The sequence below is a fragment of the Dromiciops gliroides genome, chromosome 6, assembly GCF_019393635.1.
Source record: "Dromiciops gliroides isolate mDroGli1 chromosome 6, mDroGli1.pri, whole genome shotgun sequence".
NCBI lineage: Eukaryota > Metazoa > Chordata > Mammalia > Microbiotheria > Microbiotheriidae > Dromiciops > Dromiciops gliroides.
In genome coordinates this window covers 48219609-48243068 of record NC_057866.1, presented here as the reverse complement: position 1 = coordinate 48243068, position 23460 = coordinate 48219609, and positions in this window count along the sequence as shown.

Here is a 23460-nt window from a genome sequence, read left to right as displayed (position 1 = left end):
ACATATTCATATCTGTGTGCTTTTCCCTCTGCCCTGGGGAAGAGGATTGGGGGAAAGACTTACTTAAAGTAAACAAGAGTGATGTGGCAATTTCAGGAAGGTGGGTGGACAAAACATTTCAGCTAAAGAAATCAGTTCAGTTGAAGCTTAATCTTGGTGTTATTTTCAAAGAATTTCAGTGGATATGGTATAATATTTCATATTATACTATAGCTGTGTGATTTTTCCACCAACCTCTTTCACACTTTAATGCAACTGGTTATGCTAGCTTCCCAGTTCCACTCTTTAACCAAAGTGTGTGATGGTCAATCTCAAATGTCTCTTCTTGTTTTGAGCCTGGTGCTCTGGGGGCCATGGGAATTGATGCATTTTCTTCAATCTCTTCAAAAGATGCTAGGAAGATATTAGGAAAATATTTGCTTGGGAACAGCAACCCTAGAATTATTGGCTTAATTGCTTATACCAAAGCATCATTGACCCTCAGTTCAACTCAAGCCAAATCCAAAATGAGTCATTTAGCACCTAATGTGTTCCCAGCAGTCAAAGGTGCTATTAGAGTTATAAAGAAAGGAAAAACAGTGTTCCTTTAAGCAACTTGCACTACAACTGGAAATAAAAGACTAACACATAGGGATTTTTTTTTTTACCAACTAAGAAAGCAGATAATAAGAGTCTCAGAGTTGGAAAGGATGACAGAAGTTACCCTAATCTAGTCCAATAAAGAAAACATTTAATAAACATCTACTAAGTGCAAGGCTCTATAGTAGTTGCTAGGAATAAAGCCAAGATGAATGGCTCCTACCTACAGGAAACATACATTCTAGCATGGTTCATACCCGAGCAGGAACCCACTTAACTAATCCTCCAATTTCTAATTGAAGATTTATATTCATAGGGAAATCATTATCTCCTAAGAAGGTCCATTTCACTTTGGGGAAGCTATTTTTTTCTCCTCATAAATATAGGATTAGATTTGAACCACTATTTCACTGGTTTGGAGAATGGAACAGTGAAGAACTTCTCCATGACTTCAAGTCAATACCTTCTGTCCAACTTACAGCATTAAAGAGTTTCTTGCATTCCAAGATATTAAGTGACTTTCCTGTGTTCCTTTCATCTGTGTGTGTCAGAAGTCTTTTTCCCTCCAAAGCCAGTTCTCCATTTGCTACAACACACTACCTTACGTTAGGCCGAACTTTACAGTAACATCCTCTAGTTCTATTATTTTGAGATTGGAAAAAAAAAAGCCTAGTCCCTCTCTCCTACATGACATGACATAATTGGGCAACAATTATCATCTGTTTTCCTTAAGTGTTTTCTTTTCCCTGCTAAACATTAGCATTAGCAGTTTCAATCATCATGTGGACCCTTAACATTTATCCTCTAGACATTCTCCAGCATATTAATGTCTTTTTGAAAAACTGAACTGAAAATAACATTTTAAGATGGAGTTTAATCAAGGGATAGTAAAGCAGGGTGGTTTTCTCCTTAGATGTACTTTCAAAACACAATAATAAGAGCATCAATAGTGAGCCCCCCCCCAGCCCCAAACAAAGCATAATAAATCCTGTAAACACATCTAGAAAATAGCAGATCAAATCCTAATAGGAAATCCAAGAAAAAAGTCCCAGTGGGTCATTTTTTTCTGACCAACGTTGGCACATGGAGACAAAGAGGTCTTTGTACACTGATGAAGAGATCTGCCCAAACATACTACCTCATCTAGATAATATTTCACCTTGGTGGAATTTGATACATTTCTTGCCTGTTATTTAGGTTTTAAAACTCTAAAAATCTCTTTAAAACTCATTCATGCTTATAGAATATTATGCCTTATGTGTCCTACACAAGATACTTCTCAAAGACTATCATGTATTGTTGAAATCTGCATGAATGTATCATCTTGTATGATTGGAGAGCCCCACAATAATGTTATACACAGTAGGTCTTGGGAAATATTTATTATAAGTGACTGGGTGAGGGGTGAGGGGAGTCTTCAATGTGCTGAGTTGAAAGTTTATGTTAAGATGAAAAATGAGAGAGGTTGGGCAAATATGGTACCCAGCTGATGGGTTTTTGACATTGTATCTAGCCTGGAAGGATAATAAGATCACAGCTTTATAGATAAAATATACATTTCCTATAATCTAATATGACACCTTCATTTTACAGATGAGGACACTGAGGCAGAGAGAGGTTTATTGACTTGTCCAATTGTTCCCTCTCACCAGACTGGAGGCAAATGCCTTGATAGGATACAAGAGAAGACATCATACCAATAGAAGCTTGTTCCTTTCATTAATAAATCATGAACTGTGCTTGAAGTCAATGGAATATAGTAGGAAATTATCCTACTTCTTTTCAGAAAGGATAGAAACCATTCTATTTTGTTTAAAGACTTTGGAGACCTCAGAGCCTCTAAAGAAAACATCTCATTATATCTCCACAGTTGAGACCACACAGAAATGAGCCAACATTATTATTTTCAGTTAAAAATGTACTAAATTTAATTCACTTACATTATGTCTTCTTTTCAGTCATTGTGAATTTCCCAGTCAGCTTCCCCCTCCTATTCCTATACTGTGAACAGTGTTTACTCCAGGCCAAATCCCAACTCTATTTAGAATCAAAATTCCCCCAAGATCATTCTTCTTTTCTTGGGTCCTTATGTTTGGATTAAATTTTGTTTCTATATTTGTCTTTCAAGGTTGTCCTTGAAGCTTCCAGTAAAGCAATTCGGTTGAATTTCTTTGATATTTAGCCAAATCCTTAGTTAAAGTTAAGCCTTGGGTGGGGGAGAATTAGAACTCAAAAGTAACCCTGCCATTATGACTAAGCCTTATCCACTTATCATCACTATCAGCTATCCATCATCAATTATTTCCATATTTACTGATTTATTTATGATCAACCTTGTCATATTTATTTAATTTCCATCTGCTCATGGGATCTCACAGCATGGCAGATTAGTGCAATTAAATATAATGAAGTACAGAAAACCCCCTTCAAGCTGGATGGGGGAGAGATACTTCATCATTAATGTTTCTCTTTGTATTTTACAAGTTGAATTTGGGCTGCCACATTGTGGGATATCTGGCGTGCTTGGATGTGCACTGCTGAATGTGGAACTGGTTCTCCTGGGGAAAAAAATGCATTCAGGATAAACTTTTCGGTTTAGTCTGCATCAACATTTTCTCCATCATTTTTTTAATCATAAAAGTATGTTATTATTTTCTAGTTACATGTAGAGATAGTTTTCAACAGTTGTTTTTATAAGATTTCTAGTTCCAAATTTTACTCCCTCCCCGCTCCCCAAGACAGCAAGCAATCTGATATAGGTTATATATGTACAATCATATTAAACATATTTCTGCATTAGTCATGCTGTGAAAGAGGAATCAGAACAAAAGGAAAAAACCTCAAAAAAAGAAAAACAAAAAAAGTAGAAATAGTATGGTTCAATCTGCATTCAGATTCCACAGTTCTTTTTTAGGGATTTAGAGAGCATTTTCCATTATGAGTCCCTCCATCTTTAAAAAGTAGAATAAATAGGTACATTACCTGCCTCAAGACTAATGTGAAGATCACATAGAATATGTAAAACATTTTTGTCCACATAAAAATAAAGTGCTTTTTTTAACATTTTGATACTAAATTATCACTCTTTCCATTGCCCCCTGATGAGTCCACACATTCTCAATATTGAAAAATTATGTAATCCAGCCAAGTTGTTCTATTTTATATTACTCAAATGCAGAATCCCCCTAACCAACCTCCATGCCATTGGACATGCATGGAAAACACTCCCTCCTTACTTACTTACTAGCCATCTCTTCATTTTCCACCACCTTCCACTTTTTGGAGCAGATTCCATCATGCCCCCAGGAAATCTCATCATTAGGAAATTCTACAACCTCCAAGACTGAATCAGCCTTTGTACTCACTTTTCTGTTCCTTTAGTACACTGTATCTCTGATTGTTAGGATAGAGGTAAGAACTCCCTGCCAAACTTCCATTTAAAGAGTGGTCCCAAGCCATCCATTTCTTGATTTCCCACCACCTATTGTCTTTGCCCTGGAATCCATCATATCCCTGCACTGGGTGCCTTTTGTTCCCACCCCCTTACTTTTTGTCTTCCTTTTTGTGTGCCGTCTTCTTTCATTAGATTATAAAGATCTTGAAGGCAGAAAACAACTTCCTGTTAAATATTTGTGGGGTGTTTTTTTTGTTTTCGACATTCATTTTTGTAAGATTATAAGTTCTAAATTTTTCTTCCTCCTTTCCTTTCCCCCTCCCCCAAATGGCAACCAATCTGAAACAGGTTATATATAAAATAATGTTAAACATATTTCCACATCAGCAATGTTGTGAAAGAAGTATCAGAACAAAAGAAAAAACAAAATAAAAAAAGTGAAAATAGCATGCTTTGATCTTCATTCAGACTCCATAGTTCTTTTTCTGGGTGTGGAAAGTGTTTTCTATCATGAGACATTTGGAATTGTATTGGATCATTTACCTGTTGAGAAGATCCAAGTCTATCACAGTTGATCATCACAGAATGTTACTGTTACTTTGTGCAATGTTCTCTTGATTCTGCTCATCTCACTCAGCATCCATTCATGTAAGTCCTTCCAGGTTTCTCTGAAATTCTCCTGCTGCTCCTCATTTCTTAAAGCACAACAGTATTCCATTACATTCATATACCACAACTTGTTCAGTCAGTCCTCAATTGATGAGCATCCCCTCAATTTCCAATTCTTTGCCACCAGAAAAAGAGGTGCTAGAAATATTTTTGTACATGTGGGTCCTTTTTTTCCTTATGATTTCTTTGGGTTATATCCCAAAAGTATCTAGCAGTGGTATTGCTGGATCAAAGGGTATGCAGATTTAGAGCTCTTGGGACAGTTCCAAATTGCTCCCCAGAATGGTTAGATCAGTTCACGATTCCACCAACAATGCATTAGTGATCCTACTTCCCCACATCTTCTTCATCTGTTAAATATTTCTATCTACAGCACTTAGCCTAGTGCCCGGCACAGGTTGTTGTTTAATTGTTTCAGTCACATCTGATTCAGTGTGACTGTATTTGGGATTTTCATGGAAAAGACACTAGAGTGGTTTGCCATTTTCTTTTCCAGTTCATTTTACCTATGAGGAAGCAAACAAAGTTAAGTGACTTGCCCAGGGTCACACAGTTGGTGAGTATCTGTGGCCATATTTGAACCAGGAAGATGAGTCTTCCTGACTTCAGGCCTGGCCCTCTATCTACTGTGCCACCTAGCTGCCCTAGCCTGGCACATAATAGATGATTAATAAATGTTTATTGATTAACTCCATATTTTAAAATTCCTAGCTTCCTTTAAGTTTCAGCTCACATATTTTTCCATTAGAGATAGCTTTTCCTAATTACTCTATATGCTATTAATGTTTTTCCCCCTTCTTCCCCAAATTGCCATATTTAGGCCCATTTACAAGTTGTGGAGAATTTTTAAAAATTTAAGAAAGAATATGATTTTCACTTTACATATATTTCCCTAGTATATATCACAATGCCTTGTTCCTAGTAGGTACAGTGTACTGGATCATATTGGATAGGACCTACCCCATTTACTAGTTATTGCCCAAGAAGGAAGAGTTGCTTCTGTCCTCCGGTCTCTGGGAAATCTCTTTTCTAATCCCATTCATTTCTTTACCAGCCTCCACTGATGCAATGTAGCTAAGTCAGTTCATTTTTTAAAATGAAGTTTTCAGAAAATATATTGACAAAAAAGAAAATATGCTTGCAATTATAAAGGTGATAGCAGAGAAGCTTAAATAGATCATCTCTCTGGAAAAAAATAATTGGAACTAAATAGAGCATCTGTAATATCACTGAATAAAGAAAAGGAGTGAAATTCAATTTAATTTTACAAGGTGATCATGGAAGTAAGAGCATTGTAGAGAGTAACCTCATTAATAATATCAATGGAGTCCACCAAGCTTTATAATTATTATTTCATTCTAGGGAAAAAAAAGTTTCTCTATACACAACTTCAAGTGGTTTATTTTGTGATTGAGGAAACTGGTTTTAGAGGATATGAAAAGGATGAAAAACTTGAAGTCAGGAGAGCATAGATTTGATTTGACCTGTTTTTCTAGGAGTAGGAATGGGTTGTTGAAGCATCCACATTCTCACTCAAGCTGCTCTTTGACCTTGCGCTCACTGGCTACATTAATGGCCAGGGTTGAAATCAGTCTTTGACTATGTAATAGAGCAGGTTTTCATATAGCTCACTGAATCAGAATCAATTTAACTCACCTGGCCACTTGACCAAAGGAAAACCAATTTTGAGAATTTTTTTAAAAAAATTCTAAGGATATATCTTCCATGTTAAATTCAGAAATGGAAAGAGTACTGATTCTTCTTTAGGGGTCCTGGATTGGCATGGGGGAAGTCTAGACTATAAAAATCCCTAATGTTTCTTTCAAAATAAACATATTATGATTTCATGATTGCACTGAATCTATTATCATGTCTCCTAACTCATTACGAGATTAGAATCACTGATCTCAAATGCTTTAGTTGAATGCGGTCTTGTGGGCCACTTTAGAATTGGAGTCCCAATTCCCTTGTCTCTGTTTATCTCATACCCCATTTTAGTTCATCATATGAAAGTTAGCCATTTTCCTGGGGAATAACACTTCCTAAAAATAGGCCCTTTTGAGCGCTTATTTAACTAACACTATTTTTGTTTCTAAATCAGTCATTTGCAGATATTATCCCTTCCACTAAGGAGTATTTTTCTATAAAAATGGTGGTGGTAGGGGGGGAACTATAAAATGAAATCAAACCATATATCACTTAGGTCAGGTCATTTAAAAAAAATCAAGCTTTCAGAAAATAGATTAACAAAAAGAAAAAGATGCTTGCAATTATAAGGCACTGATGATGCCTTACCTTTCTAACTAAGGTGTAAAGTGCATTATGTACTGACTTCTAGAAATAATCTAAATTTGATAGGCTTAAACAGAATCAACATAAGAGGTAGGGCTGGTCAGCTGATGGTATTTCTCACCCTTTCCACTGCACTTTGCTCACCTGGGTTTGAATCTCACTTCAGCTAAGAGTTCTGTAACCCTGGCCAAGTCACTCAATCTCCTTCATCCTATTTGCTTATCTAAAAAAGAAGAGAGGGAATATTTAAAGTACATATCCTGCAGGACTGTTTGTGTAACTCCTGTCCCCAAACCCACTGTAATGAGATTTTTTCCTTATTGTTGCTGATGCAGGGGCAGAATTAGTAAGAGGTGAGAGATTCAGTTTTCAGCCAGTCCCCCTTTGAGGATTCTTCAAACAGGAATCCCCCCAGAGTCTTCTTTGAGCATAGCATTGAGTCAGCTTCCAGCTTGAGAGAGATGGAAGAGGCCAACCCCACTTCAAGATGCTGAAGAAAAGACTTGGGGAAGACATGAGAGGAGCAGGTGATCTTTACATGTCCCTGTTCCCAGCTTCCTATTCTAGAGACTTCAAAGAGTTTCTCCTTGGATGAGATCCAGTAGTCTCTCTTGGTTGAACTGAATTATCTTACTCCCAATGGGATTTGGGACCAGGCTTACATTTGTTATGAGGATCAAATGAGATAACATATTAGATGGGAAGTTTCCCTGGGAAAGTCCGGTTCTTATAATAACATATGGGATCTTTTGTTGGCAGCAAATCTTTTACTAATATTGAATTCTGAAACTTGTTGGTGACCTTCCCTGTCATTGTCCATTAACCCATCATCTTGCCTTCCTGGAGGCAGCTAGATATCATTGCTTTTCCTTTTAAGAGGCAGCCAGCAATAGTAACTGTGAAAAAGAGAAAAGGAAAAAAAATTGTACAAAAAATATTTATAGCAACTCTTTGTGGTGGCTAAGAATTGGAAATCAAAGGAATGTCCATCAATTGGGGAATGACTGAACAAGCTGTGGTATATGATTGTAATGGAATATTATTGTTCTATAATAAATAACAAATAGGATGATTTCAGAAAAACCTGGAAAAGCTCATATGAACAGTGAAGGGGGCAGAACCAGGAGAACATTGTGCACAGTGACAATATTATAGCTCTATGAGCAATTGTAAATGACTTAACTACTCAGCAATACAATGATCCAAGACAATCCCAAAGGACTAATGATGAAGCATACTATCCATCTCCAGAGAAAGAACTGATATTCATTGAACACAGACTGAAGCATGCTATTTTGTGCTTTCTTTTTCTTTACTTGAGTCTTTTTATGTAAAATGACTAATATGGTAATCTTTACATAACTGAACATGTATAACCTATACTGATTGCTTGCAACCTTGGGGAGGAGGCGAGGGTAGGGAGGGAGGAAATGAGAGAGGGATAGAATTTGGAACTCAAAACTTCAAATAAATGAATGAATGAATGAATAGATAGAAAAATAAATAAATAGATGAATAAATACCTAAGTGACTGACTGAATGAATGAATGAAGTGGAGGGAGAGACATCCAGGTAATACAGTACATAGAGAGCTGGGACTTAAGTTAGAAATGTCCAAGTTCAAATTTGTCTTTAGATACTTACTAGATGTATGACCCTAGAATAGTCACTTTACCTCTATCTGCCTCTTCTAAACTATAAAATGGGAGTAATTATCTACTTCCCAGGGTTGTTGTAAAGTTCAAATGAAATTATATACATAAAGCACTTAGCATAATGCCTCACACATAGCAAACAATAAATGCTTCCTTTCTTTCTCTTCCCTTCCTTATCTTTCCCTTTTCCTTGCTTCCTTTTTCTTTCCCTCTCTCCTTTACTTCCCTTCCTTTCCTTTCCCTCCCTCCCTCCCTTCCTTCCTTCCATTTCCCTTGGTAGAGAAAGTATCATATTACAGTAAGGACTGAAGATTTGGAGTATAAAAAAAAGTGGGTTTGTTTCCTGTTTCTGTCCCCTTCCTGCCTTTTTGATGCTGGACAAGTCACATTAACTCTATGGACCCCTAATTGCTCTTCTATAAAAATATGAGTAGTGATACATACATTACCAACCATATCTCATGGTAGCTATGCCAAAAGCTTTCTGAAAAGACAAAAAAGTGTGTTCATATGTCCTATGGAGACAACCTGGTGAAGCAGAATCAGGACATCTAGACTCTAATTTGGATTCTGACATTTATTTAGCTCTAAAACAGATAAGTCACTTCTCTCTGAACGTCTCAGCTGTAAAATGGTGATAATAGTACTTGCATCTCCTATTTTGCCATGTTGTTCAAGGTTAATATATTATGTAAAATGTGTAACATATCTTAAATAATATACATATACACAGATTTGTACATATCTGCATAGATATAGACATTGTGTCCCAAAAATCTTTGTGCAGTTTTAGGCTTCCACTCATAGAAATTCCTCAAAGAAAGTTCCTATGCCAATGAAATTACAGGTGTTCATAAAGGGAGAAAGAAAAGAAGGGAGGAAGGGAGGAAGGAAGATCTTTCATAGCACTTTAAATTTGCAAAACATTTAATAAGTTATTTCATTTGATCCTCATGACAAATGTAAGCCTGGTCCCAAATCCCACTGGGAGTAAGATAATTCAGCTCAACCAAGAGAGAGACTCCTGGGTCTCATCCAAGGAGAAACTCCTTGAAGTCTCTGGGAACAGGGACATGTAGAGACCACATGCTCCCCTCATGTCTTCAGCAACTTGAAGTGGGGTTGGCCTCTTTCATCTCTCTCAAGCTGGAAGATGACTCAATGCTATGCTCAAAGAAGACTCTGGGGGTGTCCTGTTCGAAAAATCACCAGAGGGGGGACTGGCTAAGAATTGAAGCTGTCACCTCTTACCAATTCTGCCCCTTGATCACCAGCAATAAGGGAAAAATCCCAATCCAATGGGTTTGGGGACAGGAGTGACACAAACAATCCTGCAGGATATGTACTTTAAATATTCCCACTGTTCTTTTTATAGATAAGAAAATAGGATGAAGGAGATTGAGTGACTTGGCCAGGGTTACAGAACTCTTAGCTGAAGCGAGATTCAAACCCAGATGACCAAAGTGCAGTGGAAAGGGAATGAGTACACTTGGAGTTAGCAATACCATAGTTCAAATATCCCCAAGACATTCACTAACTTTGTGACTGAAAACAAATCACTTAACCTTCTTTGATCCTGTTTTCTCCTCATTACTTGAAAAACTGACTGCAGCTCAGTATGAAGAATCCTTCCTCTCAATTAGAGCCGAACTAAAGCACAATCATTGGTTCCAATCACCTCTTGAGAATGTTGTAAATGAAATTCTTGCAGAGATATAGATTTTATTGTGGTACAGTGGAGAAAGCACTAGCTCTAAAGAGATTCAAGTTGACTTTGCCACTTAAAACATGTGTGATCTTGGGAAAATCTCTTAAACTCCTTGTGTGTCAATCTCCTCATCTGTTAAATGAGGAGGTTACACCAAATGGACTCTGAGTTCTCTTCCCATGAACTGTATGTGCACCTTATCTTTGCTATAGAAGTTCAGGAAACAGAATCATCAGCATGGGATAGAAGAGTTATGTAAGACATTATTGAGGAGATGATAGGCTTAGATAACTGGGTTCTGAAGGATGAGTAAATGTTGGAAGGGTTGCAAGTAGGTAGAAGGAAGAGAGGCAGATTCCAAGAAACTGGCTCTGTTGGGAATTAGCCCAGCTTGATTCTGGGAAGATGCACAAATCCAATTAAACCCTCCATTTCACACAGATTGATCTAGGAGCTACTCCTCTAACTTGATCAAATTCTCTAGCTGTGGTAGAAGAATTCCAGTCTCTGATATAGGCCACTGGTGCCTTGTCACTTAGTTGCTACCTACATTGTACAAACCTTCTCATCTTCTCCATATCTCTAGGGTGTTGTGAACCTCCTACCTTGCCTCAGTTTGTAAAACTTATATTTCGGAGTTCTTATTTCCTTTCTATTCTCTGGTTCAAGGACACAAATTACTGTAGAATCCATATTATAATCCTATCTATAATAGCACATGAAGTTAGCAAATAGGATAGTTTGAAATATTTGGCAGCTTTTCTACTCATTATTAGGAATGCACGCTATAATCTCATAAAACTCAGTTGTTATTAGTAGTAGCATTAATATAAATACTAATTTACATTTATATGCAAATATTCAAAGAATAACTAATGTAGCAGGGTTGGGAACTCCCAGTATGGGCATTCTGTTAACTGATGGAGACTGAAATTAACTTACTACTTAACACATGAGAACTATGGATTTACTCAAGTCACATAGAGGTTAAGTTAGTTCCCCAAATCACATAAGACATTACCCAGGGTTGCAAAACTAGCGAACATCATGGATAAAAATAGGAACATTCCCAGGCAGTTTGTCTTGTGTCCCTTCACGCCTGCCTTTTGTGATCTTGGTTATTTCCAACTCATATAATCAGTTCAATATAGTTCAATTAAAGAAGCCTTTATTAAATTTCTAGGGTATACTAAGAAATGTGTTGAGTGGCCAAAGTGTAAAGTACAAAACAGTCCCTGCCTCAAGGAACTCATATTATATTTTGGGGAAAATGTCTACACAGAAGTAAATATAAAAATGTAAACACAAGTAATTACAGGATAAGGATTGCACTAAGAATTTGGAAAAAATCAGGAAAGGCTTAAAGGGAACCAGTACAGTGGCTAAAGAGCTGGACCTGGAGGTAGGAAGATGAGTTCAAATCTGGCCTCAATCTAGCTGTTGGACCTTGGACAGATCCATTAAGTTCTGCAATAGTCTCCTCAATTGTAAACTGGGTTAATCAAGGTACCTATCTCACAAGTTTGTTGTGAGGACCAAAAGAGCTAATATTTATAAAATATTTAGCATGGCACCTAACATATAAATGCTTGATAAAGGGTTCTTTCTTTTCTTCTTTTGCTCCTTTGCTTTCTTTACTCCTTCCTCGTAGGAAGTAGTACTTAAGCTGAGCTTTGAAGGGAGCTAGAGATTTCAAAATGAAAAGGTAGAATAACAGACAGTTGACATAAAGACATAGAGATAGAAGTGGGAATGTTGTTCACAATAGAACAGCTAGCAGGTCAGTTTGGTTTAGATGTTGCATTACAAGGGGGAGTGACCAGAACATGAAAGATGTTCAATGTACTTATCTAATTTTCTAGTGTCTACTCCATAACTCTCACCTTACACATACTGCTCTTTTTTCTTTTCTTTTCTTTCTTTCTTTTTTTTTTTTTTTGCAGGGCAATGAGGGTTAAGTGACTTGCCCAGGACACATAGTGTTTTTAATAACTGCTTGTTTGTATTGGATTATATTGACTTTAGGGGTAGAAGATATGGCTTTGAGATCTGCTATTTACTGGCTTCATGACCTCAAGTAGCTTCCTTGATTGAGTAATGATTTTTTTTTTCATCTATTAAATTAGATTTCGGTCAGATTAGGGATTAACCACTTTTGTGTCATAATCCCCTTTGGCAGTCAGTTGAAGCATATAGACCCTCATCAGAATGGGGGAAATGATTTTTTTCTCATATCTAATAACTAATTATTGTATTAGGACCAAGTTTTTTTTCCCCATTTTCTACTTCTTCATCTAGAAACTAACCAATGTGGGAAATCTCTCTTGAACATTTACGCAGGTCAAGATCTAATCAGACAGTAAAAGAAATTCTATATTTGGGCTAATGGGTATATCCCTGCTCATTGTGTTTGTTCAGATAGGCCTGGGCAAAGGCTCATTCTCCCTATTATCAAGACAGGTGATATGGGAATTCATATCTCTTGACCAAGATTTGGGGGATCTAAGTCACATACCTTCATTTTAATATAGCCCACATCTGTCTTTGTATTAACCAAGCTGAGTTGACTCAGGAATACTTCCTCCTTGAAGGTCATATAAACTGTGACCCCACCACCATTAGGGGTCTTTGGTCTAAGAGAAATGTCCAAATGACCATCCTTTTATTAACAACCTACTGGCCTTAATTATTAAATTACCCAGAAACACAACCATCATACCCCTTTTTGAACATCACAATAATAATGTCCATAAATGAAAATAAGTAAAAGGCATTTGAAAGGAAAATAATTATATTAAAATAGTTAAGAATTTTTTTAAGTTCCTGTATACAGTCTTATGAACCCCTGGACTAAGGGATCTTCCAGGTCCTTTATAACTCTAAAATTCTGTAAAACTTAACTGGGTAAAGTTCACTATAATATGAAGAGATCATCTTAAATCTTCCTTCAAACACTCATCTCTTCAAATAGTTCAAGGATCATTAATTTCATTGGCAGATTTACTGCCTCTAACCATGCATATTTCAGCCCTTCTATAATTTAGTGTAGGATCTTTGAGAATGACTATGTCTGAAAATTGCATTCCTCTGAAGTCAACCTGATGATGAGCATCTTTACAATTAGCTTGGGCAATGGACACATGGAATCCATAACTAGACCCATATTTATTTTATTTTATTTTTAAAAATAAAAGTATTTTATCATTTTCCAATTACATGTAGAGATAGTTTTCAGCATTTGTTAATATAAGATTTCCAATTTCAAATTTTTCTCCCTCCCTTTCCTCCCTCCCCCCCTAGACAGCAGGCAATCCAATATAGGATATCTATCTATCTATCTATCTATATACACACACACATATACATACATACATATACACATACATATACATAACAACATTGAACATATTTCTGCATCGGTCATGTTATAAGAGAAGAATCAGAGCAAGCAATAAGGAAAAACCTCAAAATGGAAAAACAACAGCACCAAAACCAAAAGAAATAGTATGGTTCAATCAGCATCCATATTCACAGTTCTTTGTTTTTCTGGATTTGGAGAGCCTTTTCCATCATGAGTCCTCTGGAACTTTCTTGTACCATTGTATTGGTGAGAAGAATCCAGTCTAGCATAGTTGATCAACACATAATGTTGATGATACTGTGTATAATGTTCTTCTGGTTCTGCTCATCTCATAGACCCATATTTAAAGTAGTATCAACTTGGTTGGATATGCCAGAGACTCATTTTTGTATCCCCAATGCTTAGCATTGTACCTGACACATAGTAGACAATTAATAAACAATGATTGATTTGTCGATCTCTCCATTTAATGAGCCACCATTCTAGCTGAGGTTCTCATTACTTTTTTTTCACTTTTTTGTCATTGTCCCTTTTTATCATGAACTAATCATCAACAAATGCAAACAGTATCGCATATGAAATTGTGAACTTTTGTTACCTACATTTGTTTTGAATGCATATTAAATTTAACAAAAGAGTGACAAAATTGCTTCATTCATTTTTACCCTTCTGAACTGTTAACAAATTCTTTTAAAATTTTGCACTGATGCTCCTTAAAAACTTTGTTGCATCTTTAACATTTCCACTAACTCCCTGTCCTCTCTCCCCTCAAATGGAAGTCCTCTTTGCTAAAAAGGTATATATGGTCACACAAAACAAATCAATACACTGACTGTATTTGAGAGTGGATAGGTCAAGCTTCATTAATCTTCTTAAAGTCATCACCGGTCACTGCTTTGAGTGGAATTCTAAAGCCTTTCATATTTGTTTTCCTTTATGTTCTCGTGGTCATTTTGTAAATTATCTCTTAGAATTGCTTATTTCACTGTATACCAGTTCAAGCTATAAGTCTAACCAAGTTCCTCTGAATTCTTTATATTTGTGATTCCTTATGGTACACTAATATTTCATTATATTCATATACCATAATCCATTGAGCCATGGCTCAATTGATGGGCATTCACTTCATTTCCAGGTCACTGCTACCACAAAACATGGTGCTATAAACATTGTTATACATAAATGTTCTTTCTCTTGAGATTTGACTTTTGGAACAACTAGTAGTAGTCTTGCTGGATCAAATGATATATATATATATATATATATATATATATATATAGTTTTGAGTAGAGTTTCAAAATGGTTTCTGGAAATGTTTAGAGAAATTCATGGCTCTTAAGTAAAAGCTTATAATTTTTCACTCTCTGTGCTTTCAGTAATATATGTAGGTCTTGCTTCCAATTAGATTACAATAATAATTAACATTTATATTAATGCTATAAATTTACAAAGCACTTTGCTCACAATATCCATGGAAAGTGATTAGTGCAAGAGTTATCTCTATTTTACAGATGAAGAAACTGAGTAAATGGCCAAAAAGCTGGTATTCAATCCACGTTTTTCCTGACTATAATTTTGTCTTTTTTATTATAAATTTAATCATGATCAAATATTCTACCATGAATACAAAGGGAGATTGTCTATGAAGCTATGAATTTGTTACCCACAGTTTGTTTTTTAAACATTTTTTAAATTTAAAAAGCAATAACAAAATTGTTTTGTGTGTCATCTTCTTAACTGATGTTTTTGGTATAGTTTGACTAACTTGCTCCACCCTAGCCCTCCCCCACCCCAGAAATTCCCCTTTGTTTCAAGTACTTTCAATGCACTGGACATGTTGGAAAATGTGTTTCTGATTCTGGACTTGTTCTGTTCCTTGGTCTATCTCTTGGAGCTACAAAAGATCATTAAGAATGGGGGTTGGGGCAGCTAGGTGGTGCAGTGGATAAGCACTGACCTTGGATTCAGGAGAACCCGAGTTCAAATCCTGCCTCAGACACTTGACATTTACTAGCTGTGTGACCCTAGCCAAGTCACATAACCTTCATTGCCCCACAAAACAAAAACAAAACAAAAAGAATTGGGGTTGTACCATATCTTTGTATCCCTAGCACCCACCACAATGTCTTCCAAACAATTTAAAATTTAATAGAATTAAATACCCATTCTTTTTTTTTAAGGTTGGAGCAGTTTGTTGTTTTTTTCTTTCTTTTTTTGGGGGGGTGGGGTGGGGTGAGGCAATTGGTGTTAAGTGACTTGCCCAGGGTCACAGAGCTAGTAAGTATTAAGTGTCTGAGGTCAGATTTGAACTCAGGTCCTCCTGAATCCAGGGCCGGTGCTCTATCTACTGCACCACCTAGCTGCCCCAGTTTTCCCACCTGAGGGATTTTTGAGTCTAGTCAGTTGCTTTTTAAGGAATTCACTAATTTCACTTAAGGTATTCACTGCTGCAAATTAAATTATTATTCCTTGCAAATAATCCAGGAACATTATCTGGGAAAGAGTTATCTGGGTATCTCCAACCTCAAGGAATGAAGGGGGCCTAGAAACCCAAAAGTAAGGAGAAAACAGGACTTGTGAATTATTATTTTGTGACATAATGAATAGAATTCAGGGCTAGAAGTCTAGAAACCCCAGTGCTTCTATTAAGTCCAATACCTGTGTTGTTCTGGGTAAGCCAGTTATTGACATTGAATTTAATTTCATTTTCCTCAGCTACGAAAATTACTGAGCTGTCAATAGGACTGAGGTGTGGTGACCTCACCTCTAATTTTCTATTATACCTCACTGCCTCCAAGAAGTTTCTTCTTTTTGAGCGGACAAGGATGAGTTGCTGGAGAAACGTCATCTCATCCCTACCCCCCTTACCTTAGAATCTAAGGGCCAGGGTGAAGTGTGGAAAGGATCTTCAAGGATAAGTAGATATGCACAAAAGGGTGAGGCTTGGAACCTTCCTCTATCCTATATTCTGTCAGGTTACTGAATTTCATCAGGAAAACAATACTCGACTCCCCATTCTGGAGAGTGTTCAGTGGTAGGAACTAACTGTTCTATAGGAGAGCCCAACTGAGGTATTCCTGCCTTTGCTACTTCTTCTTCATCTTTGAGTACTGTCTAGAGTCCTTAACTCATTAGATTGTTTATTTCCTTTTTTTTTTTTTTTTTGCGGGGCAATGAAGGTTAAGTGACTTGCTCAGGGTCACACAGCTAGTAAGTGTCAAGTGTCTGAGGCCGGATTTGAACTCAGGTGCTCCTGAATCCAGGGCCGGTGCTTTATCCACTGCGCCACCTAGCTGCCCCAGATTGTATATTTCTTAAAGACTGAAGCTGGTTTTCATTTTTACCTCCAAAGACATCATGACATCCCTTGAATATAGTCAGGACTTAATGAGTTTATAATCTGGTCTCCCACCAACCTCACAGCTAAGAGTATAGTTTCTTAGTTCTTCCATTTCTGTACTCATGACTTCTTGATTAGATCACTGCACCAGCCTCCTTTAGGACTTTGGGCTTCATTTGCTCCGCTTTCCCATCTATCATCCACACAGCTGCCAAAATCTTATTGACCATATCACCCTTACTCAAGAATACTCAAAAATTCTATTTTTTGAGGACATAATACATATTCCTCTGCTTGTGGTATTTAAATCCCTTCACAAATTAAACTCCAAACTATCTTTTGAGGCTTGCTCCTTCAATTGACAATGGTCTATTATGTGCCAGGCATTATGACAGGAAATAGGAATTTTAAAATGTATTGTTGTGCATTGACTCCCAACAACATACTTTATTTCCTATCCAGAGTTTACTACTAGTTATTCTCAGAAGATGGAGAAGATGATATTCTCTATTCTACCTCCATATCATTGAGTGACAGGCTGTCATTCTTTCCAGTCCCATATGTAACAATTGCAATCTAAAACTTTACTGAGGGCTCAGTTTATGTGTCACCTTCTAAACAAAATGTTTTTTCCTTTTTTAAAGATAAGATTTTATTGACCTCTTTTTGTCTTTTACATCAAAAGGATTTCTCCCAGCATCTTTCCTTTCCCTTCCAAACAGCCATCATATATAATATTTTTTTAAAAAAAATGAAGAGACAGAAGAAGAGGGGGAAAATCAACAAAACAAGTCCATACATAGAAAAAAGTACCACACAAGTGGACTTTCCCCCTCTGCAAATGAGTGGGATGAGGGTATTTTCTCACATCTCTTCTTTGGGACCATGATTTTTCTTTGTAATTTTGCAGCATTGACTTTTCTTTGTTTTGTGGTTGTTCTTTCCATTTGTAAGTAATGGAAGTTCTTTCCATTTGTTAAAGTAATTTTTACATAATATTTCCTTCATTCTGTTTCACTCTGCATATGATCATGTAAATATTCTCATATTTCTCTATATTTATTTTATTCATCATTTCTTACAACACAGTAATATTCCATTACATTTATGTACCACTATTTGTTTAGCCATCCCTCAAAGGGAGTCAATTTTGTTTCCAATTCTTTGCTACTACAAAAAAAAAAAAATGCAACCATAAACATGTTAAAAAGTATGGGAGGGGCAGCTAGGTGGCACAGTGGATAGAGCACCGGCCCTGGAGTCAGGACGACCCGAGTTCAAATCTGTCCTCAGACATTTGACACTTACTAGCTGTGTGAACCTAGGCAAGTCACTTAACCCCAATTACCTCACTAAAAAAAAAAAAAAGTATGGGAACTTTCTCTTCTCAGTGCTCTCCTTGGAATATAAACCTATTAGTGGAAGGTTTGGGGTGGGGAAGTATGGATATTTTACTTATTTTGTTTGAATAATTACAAATAGACTAAGCTACCTTGGTAAGTGCTGTTATGTAGATATTTTCAAGCAAAAGTGAGGTAGGTTGGTACTTTTGTAGTTGATCAATAAATATTTATTAAGTACCTACTAGGTTCTAGTCACTGTGCTAAGTGGTAGGGACACTAAAAGAAGAAAAAGACAGGTGCTGCCTTCAAAGATTTCATAAACCAATGGAAGAAACAACAAGCAAACAATATGTATGAACGAGCTATATAAAGGATAAATAGGAAAAATAGAGGAAAGGCACTAGAACTTCCCACCCCCCCAATTCTATATAATGATGAACTATGGAAAATCTTTAGCCGTCCAATTTAGAAGGCATTTTAAGTCTTAGAGATTTAATTTATCAGGGCAGCTAGGTGGCACAGTGGATAAAGCACCAGCCCGGGAGTCAGGAGGACCTGAGTTTAAATCCAGCCTCAGACACTTGACACTTACTAGCTGTGTGACCCTGGGAAAGTCACTTAACCCCAACTGTCTGAGAGAGAGACAGAGAGATTAAATTTATCTAGCAACTTGTTTTATTGATCTTTCCTTTAATTTTGCCCCAAACAGAAAGACAAACATTAAAGTCTCTGAATATTATTATTTTGCTGTCTATTGTTCCTTGTAACTCAGTTAATTTTTTCCTTATGGATTTAGATACTGACATTCAGAGAATATAATTTTAACATGTATATTGGTCTGTTGCATATGTTTCTTTTGGCATAAAGTAATCATATTGTTTATATATTATGAATGTTTATTTCTGCTTCAGCTGCTAGCATGATCTAAACTCCTGCTTTTTTGGATTCACCTAAGGTACAGGCGACTTTGTTTCAGCTCCTCATTTTTATTCTTTATACGTGTTTGGTTTTTATATGTTTCTTTTAAGCAACAGTACCATTCCTTTCTCCTTTGCCTCCTTCCTTTGCCATTTCTTTCTCCAGTTCATTTTGCAGATGAGGAAATGAGGCAAATGGGGTTAAGTGACTTGCACAGCGTCACATAGCTAGTGTTTGAAGCCAAATTTGAACTCACATCTTTCTGATTCCAGGTCTGATGTTCCAACTACTGTTAAGTTTATGTTTTCTTCCATTTGTCTTCATTTTTTCTGAATTGAGTTTTGTTTGATTTTCTTCCACTATAAACGCAGTTCTTTGTGTTTTCACTTATTTTTGTTTCAATTTCTTACAGCCTTACTTTCCTTGACTTCCTTTACCTTGTCCTCAAATTCTGCCCATACTATTTGTACCTAGTTTTGTAGGGTTAATTCTTTTTTTCTTCCTACCTAAAAGTAGTTATCATATTTTTCTCTTTTTTCCCCTCAATCTCTTCAAATTCTTTTGCATTTTTTCTCATTTTATTTGACTTTTTCTAAAATGACATTTCCCCCAATTCTCTTCCCTTTATGTCTGTTATAGGCTTCTGTCCTTTCATTCACAGTTGTTATACCTATTTAATCCTTTTTTTGATCTCTCTGTTCCTCATAGAATTAAAGCTTCTATGATATCTATGAACATGTTCTCTTTTTGAAAAGCCATGTTCTTTGGGCAACATGTATGCTTTTTTTTAAAGATGTCATTAATTTATAATTAAACAATATGTCTACTCTCTAGAATAGGAATTTTTATTGAAAAACAAAGTTTCTTTAAGTGTACTGTGGACTGATTTTCCTTAAACCTTTCAAAGTTGGTGATTTTGTAATTTTATAATTTGCCTTTTAAAAAAATTAAGAGTTCTTCATTTTGCCAGATATAGTCCATTAATGACTATTGATGACTGATTTAAAGTCAAATGGTATTTAGGCTGGATATATGATCTATGTCTTTAGTATTTTAAACCACACACAACAAGGTTGTTATCCCTTAGATACCTACTAGTCATCAGAAACTCCTTGTCCCTGGTGGGTTATCTTGTTTTTTCTCAGGACCTCATCAATGGACATTTTTCTTTTCATTAATTAGTCCATGATGGCATTTCCACACTTCTAATTTTTTACTATACTCAGAGAATTTATTAATAAGCAATTTATCACATTGAATGGCACCACTTAGTTTCCTATTTTAGAAGAAGGAGCCCTGAATGTGGGGTCAGCAGAACTGGATTCTAGTCCTGCACTGCCACTGATTTATGGTACGATAACAGGGTAAAAGGTGATGATCTCCAAGATGTTTTGGAGCTCTGTGACTTTTTTATGAAGAAACTGAATAAACAGGAATATTTCTACCTAACATCACAATAAAAAAAGAGAAAATTTCAGTCTAGAGGGGTTTTTTTTGTTTGTCTTTATAGTCATGCATAGGACATAGGGAAGTTTCTATTGGGATTGGGCGAGTTCTATCATTCAATCTGGCACATGCTCCTTTCCAATTTGATGAAATGGTTGATCAAAATACAATGGGAAAGAAAAGCTGTGGGGAAAAGAAGTAATTCTCATTTCCATTGGAATTTTAGTGGCACACACTGCCAAACTTCTAATGGTTTTGTACAACTAGAGTAAGCAGACTCTCTTTGGGTAGCACAAAGGTTACTAGAAGTTCACTCTATCAATGGTGACAGATTATGCTCTACTATTTGGGTAATAAAAATGGCTTGTGAGACCTAAAAGACATTCCCCAAAACAATCAGATACGTTTAAAAAAAATACTCAGTGCAAGATTCTGTACATAAACCCTTATCCCTCTCAAAGGCGAAAGGGGAAGAAAGACACAAGAAAGTAATACCAAGATTGTATTATACTAAGGTTAATCAAAAGAGGTTCTTGATGTTGATTCTTTGCTTTTCTTTTCATCTAGAATATATTTAAAATTAAATATAGTTAAAAATCTAACATACTATTCCACTAAATTACTGCTCTGATGCTTTGTCTTATAAAATACAACTTCAGGGGCAGCTAGGTGGCCCAGTGGATAAAGCACTGGCCCTGGATTCAGGAGGACCTGAGTTCAAATCCACCCTCAGACATTTAACACATCCTAGCTGTGTGACCCTGGGCAAGTCACTTAACCCTCATTGCCCCATAAAAAATAAATAAATAAAAATAAAATAAAATAAAATATAACTTCTTTGAAGGATGAGAACATTTTATTCATGTCTGTACCCCTAAAACATAGCTCCAGGCATGGCACATAATAGGTCCTGAATAAGTTTTTATTTATTGATTGGAATAGCATCAACCCTGACTCACTCACACTCTGTCTCTCACTCTCTCTCTCTCTATAGATAGATAGATATAGATATAAATTTGTATGTATTATGCATTTATATATTTATTTAATATGTATAATTTTAGGGGAGGTTGTATATATAAAACCTCTGATAAACAGATAGATACATAGATATATAATGTGTAGAGAGATAGATTACCAGAGATGAATATATGTATGTATTTGTATATACACATCTCTATGTATGTATGTGTGTGTGTGTCTGCATGGGGGGGGGGGTGTATGTATGCATGCCATAGCAATTCATGAAGACAATAATGCCATGAGTCCATGTTGTATCGGGTGGGCCAAAAGTCATGTTTTTAAAACTTTGAAAATTATTTTTTCTTTATTTTTGCCATTTATAAGATTTGATTTTTCACACATAATCTAAATTTTGTGGTAAAAATTATTTGTGGTAAAAATTATTGGAGTTTTAGCTGACTCATTTAGGAGGGGCCACACCTGACCCCTACTTATGCTACTGAGGTCAGAAGGAGAACTCTCCATAGGCAACTTTTGAAGGACCTCCCCTTTTGGGGGAGGAAGATTGAACACTCCCTGAGGGGAGGCTGAGGCGCTTCCAGAATGCTAGTTTTCTCTCTTTCTTCTGTCTTTCAGGTGGCATGAGAAACTGAATATGTCCCAGGTGTGGTGAGTGAACACAAATTCCTTTAAATTAGCTTAATTGGAAATGATCTGGGGATTGCATAGACTTAGTTTAGAGTTGAGAATTTATATGTATTTCTTTTTTCCCTATTTCCTTATCTTTGATTTTTATTAATTTCACCTTTGTTGTTTAATTAATTCCAAAGTAATAAAATCTGATCTTTTTGTGGAATAAAGCTATAAGGCTCCTTTCTTATTGGCCTGGGAGAAATATCTAACAGGGCAGTTCAGAGGAGAGGGAGCTTTGAACCTAAAGGCCCCTCATTATTTCAGGACCCCAAAATTTTGGTGAGTAATCCAATTAACTTTCCATATATTAAATTTTGGCCCCTACAATTTGTTTTCTATATATTCTGTATATGATGCCATGGCATTTTAAATTAAAAACAAAAAAACTAAAGGAGTTAATACTGAAACCCCTTGTGATATTTGACCTACCCTGTATAAGGGTCAGTTATAGAAAATAGGTATCTTTAAGCATCTAGACTTTTTGTCACAGCTGACTCCTGGTTTGATAATTTGTAATTTATCATTCCTTTACCCACTTCCTTGGTGAATTGTTTTTGATAGGAGATACCTTTATATTTTAATCTTTTTTGTCTTTAGCTTTTGTTATAATAATTCTTATTGACTCATGGAGTTATTTAATTTTCTCTGGCCAATATTAAGTGGAGTCTCTTACTTAGTTAAGATTTGCCTCCTCCCATACTAAACGACTTAGTTTCCTTGCAATTCTTTCCTCTAGAGTTATTTCATTTATAACACTTTTTTTTTGTTTTATCTGTTCCAGGAATTTTAATACACATTTTGGATAAATCATACTTTTTATCTAAACTTTTGTCTTTATTCTCTGTAGAGGCACTCTTTCCTTTTAGTCATGGGTCCTGGAAATCCTGCATTCAAAAAGTGTTTTAATCATTGATGTCTTCTATCTATTCAGGTTTTAAGCTTTCCTTGCTGAAATGGGAGGCTTGTTTTGTTTTGTTTATCAGTTAGGCTCTAACTGCTACTATATACTCATTTGGTCATGATCTGTATCATTTGAGGTATTGCCCATGGTCTTCACCTCTGTTAGTTTCAGCTTTGCAAAAAGCCCTGGGAGATTCCA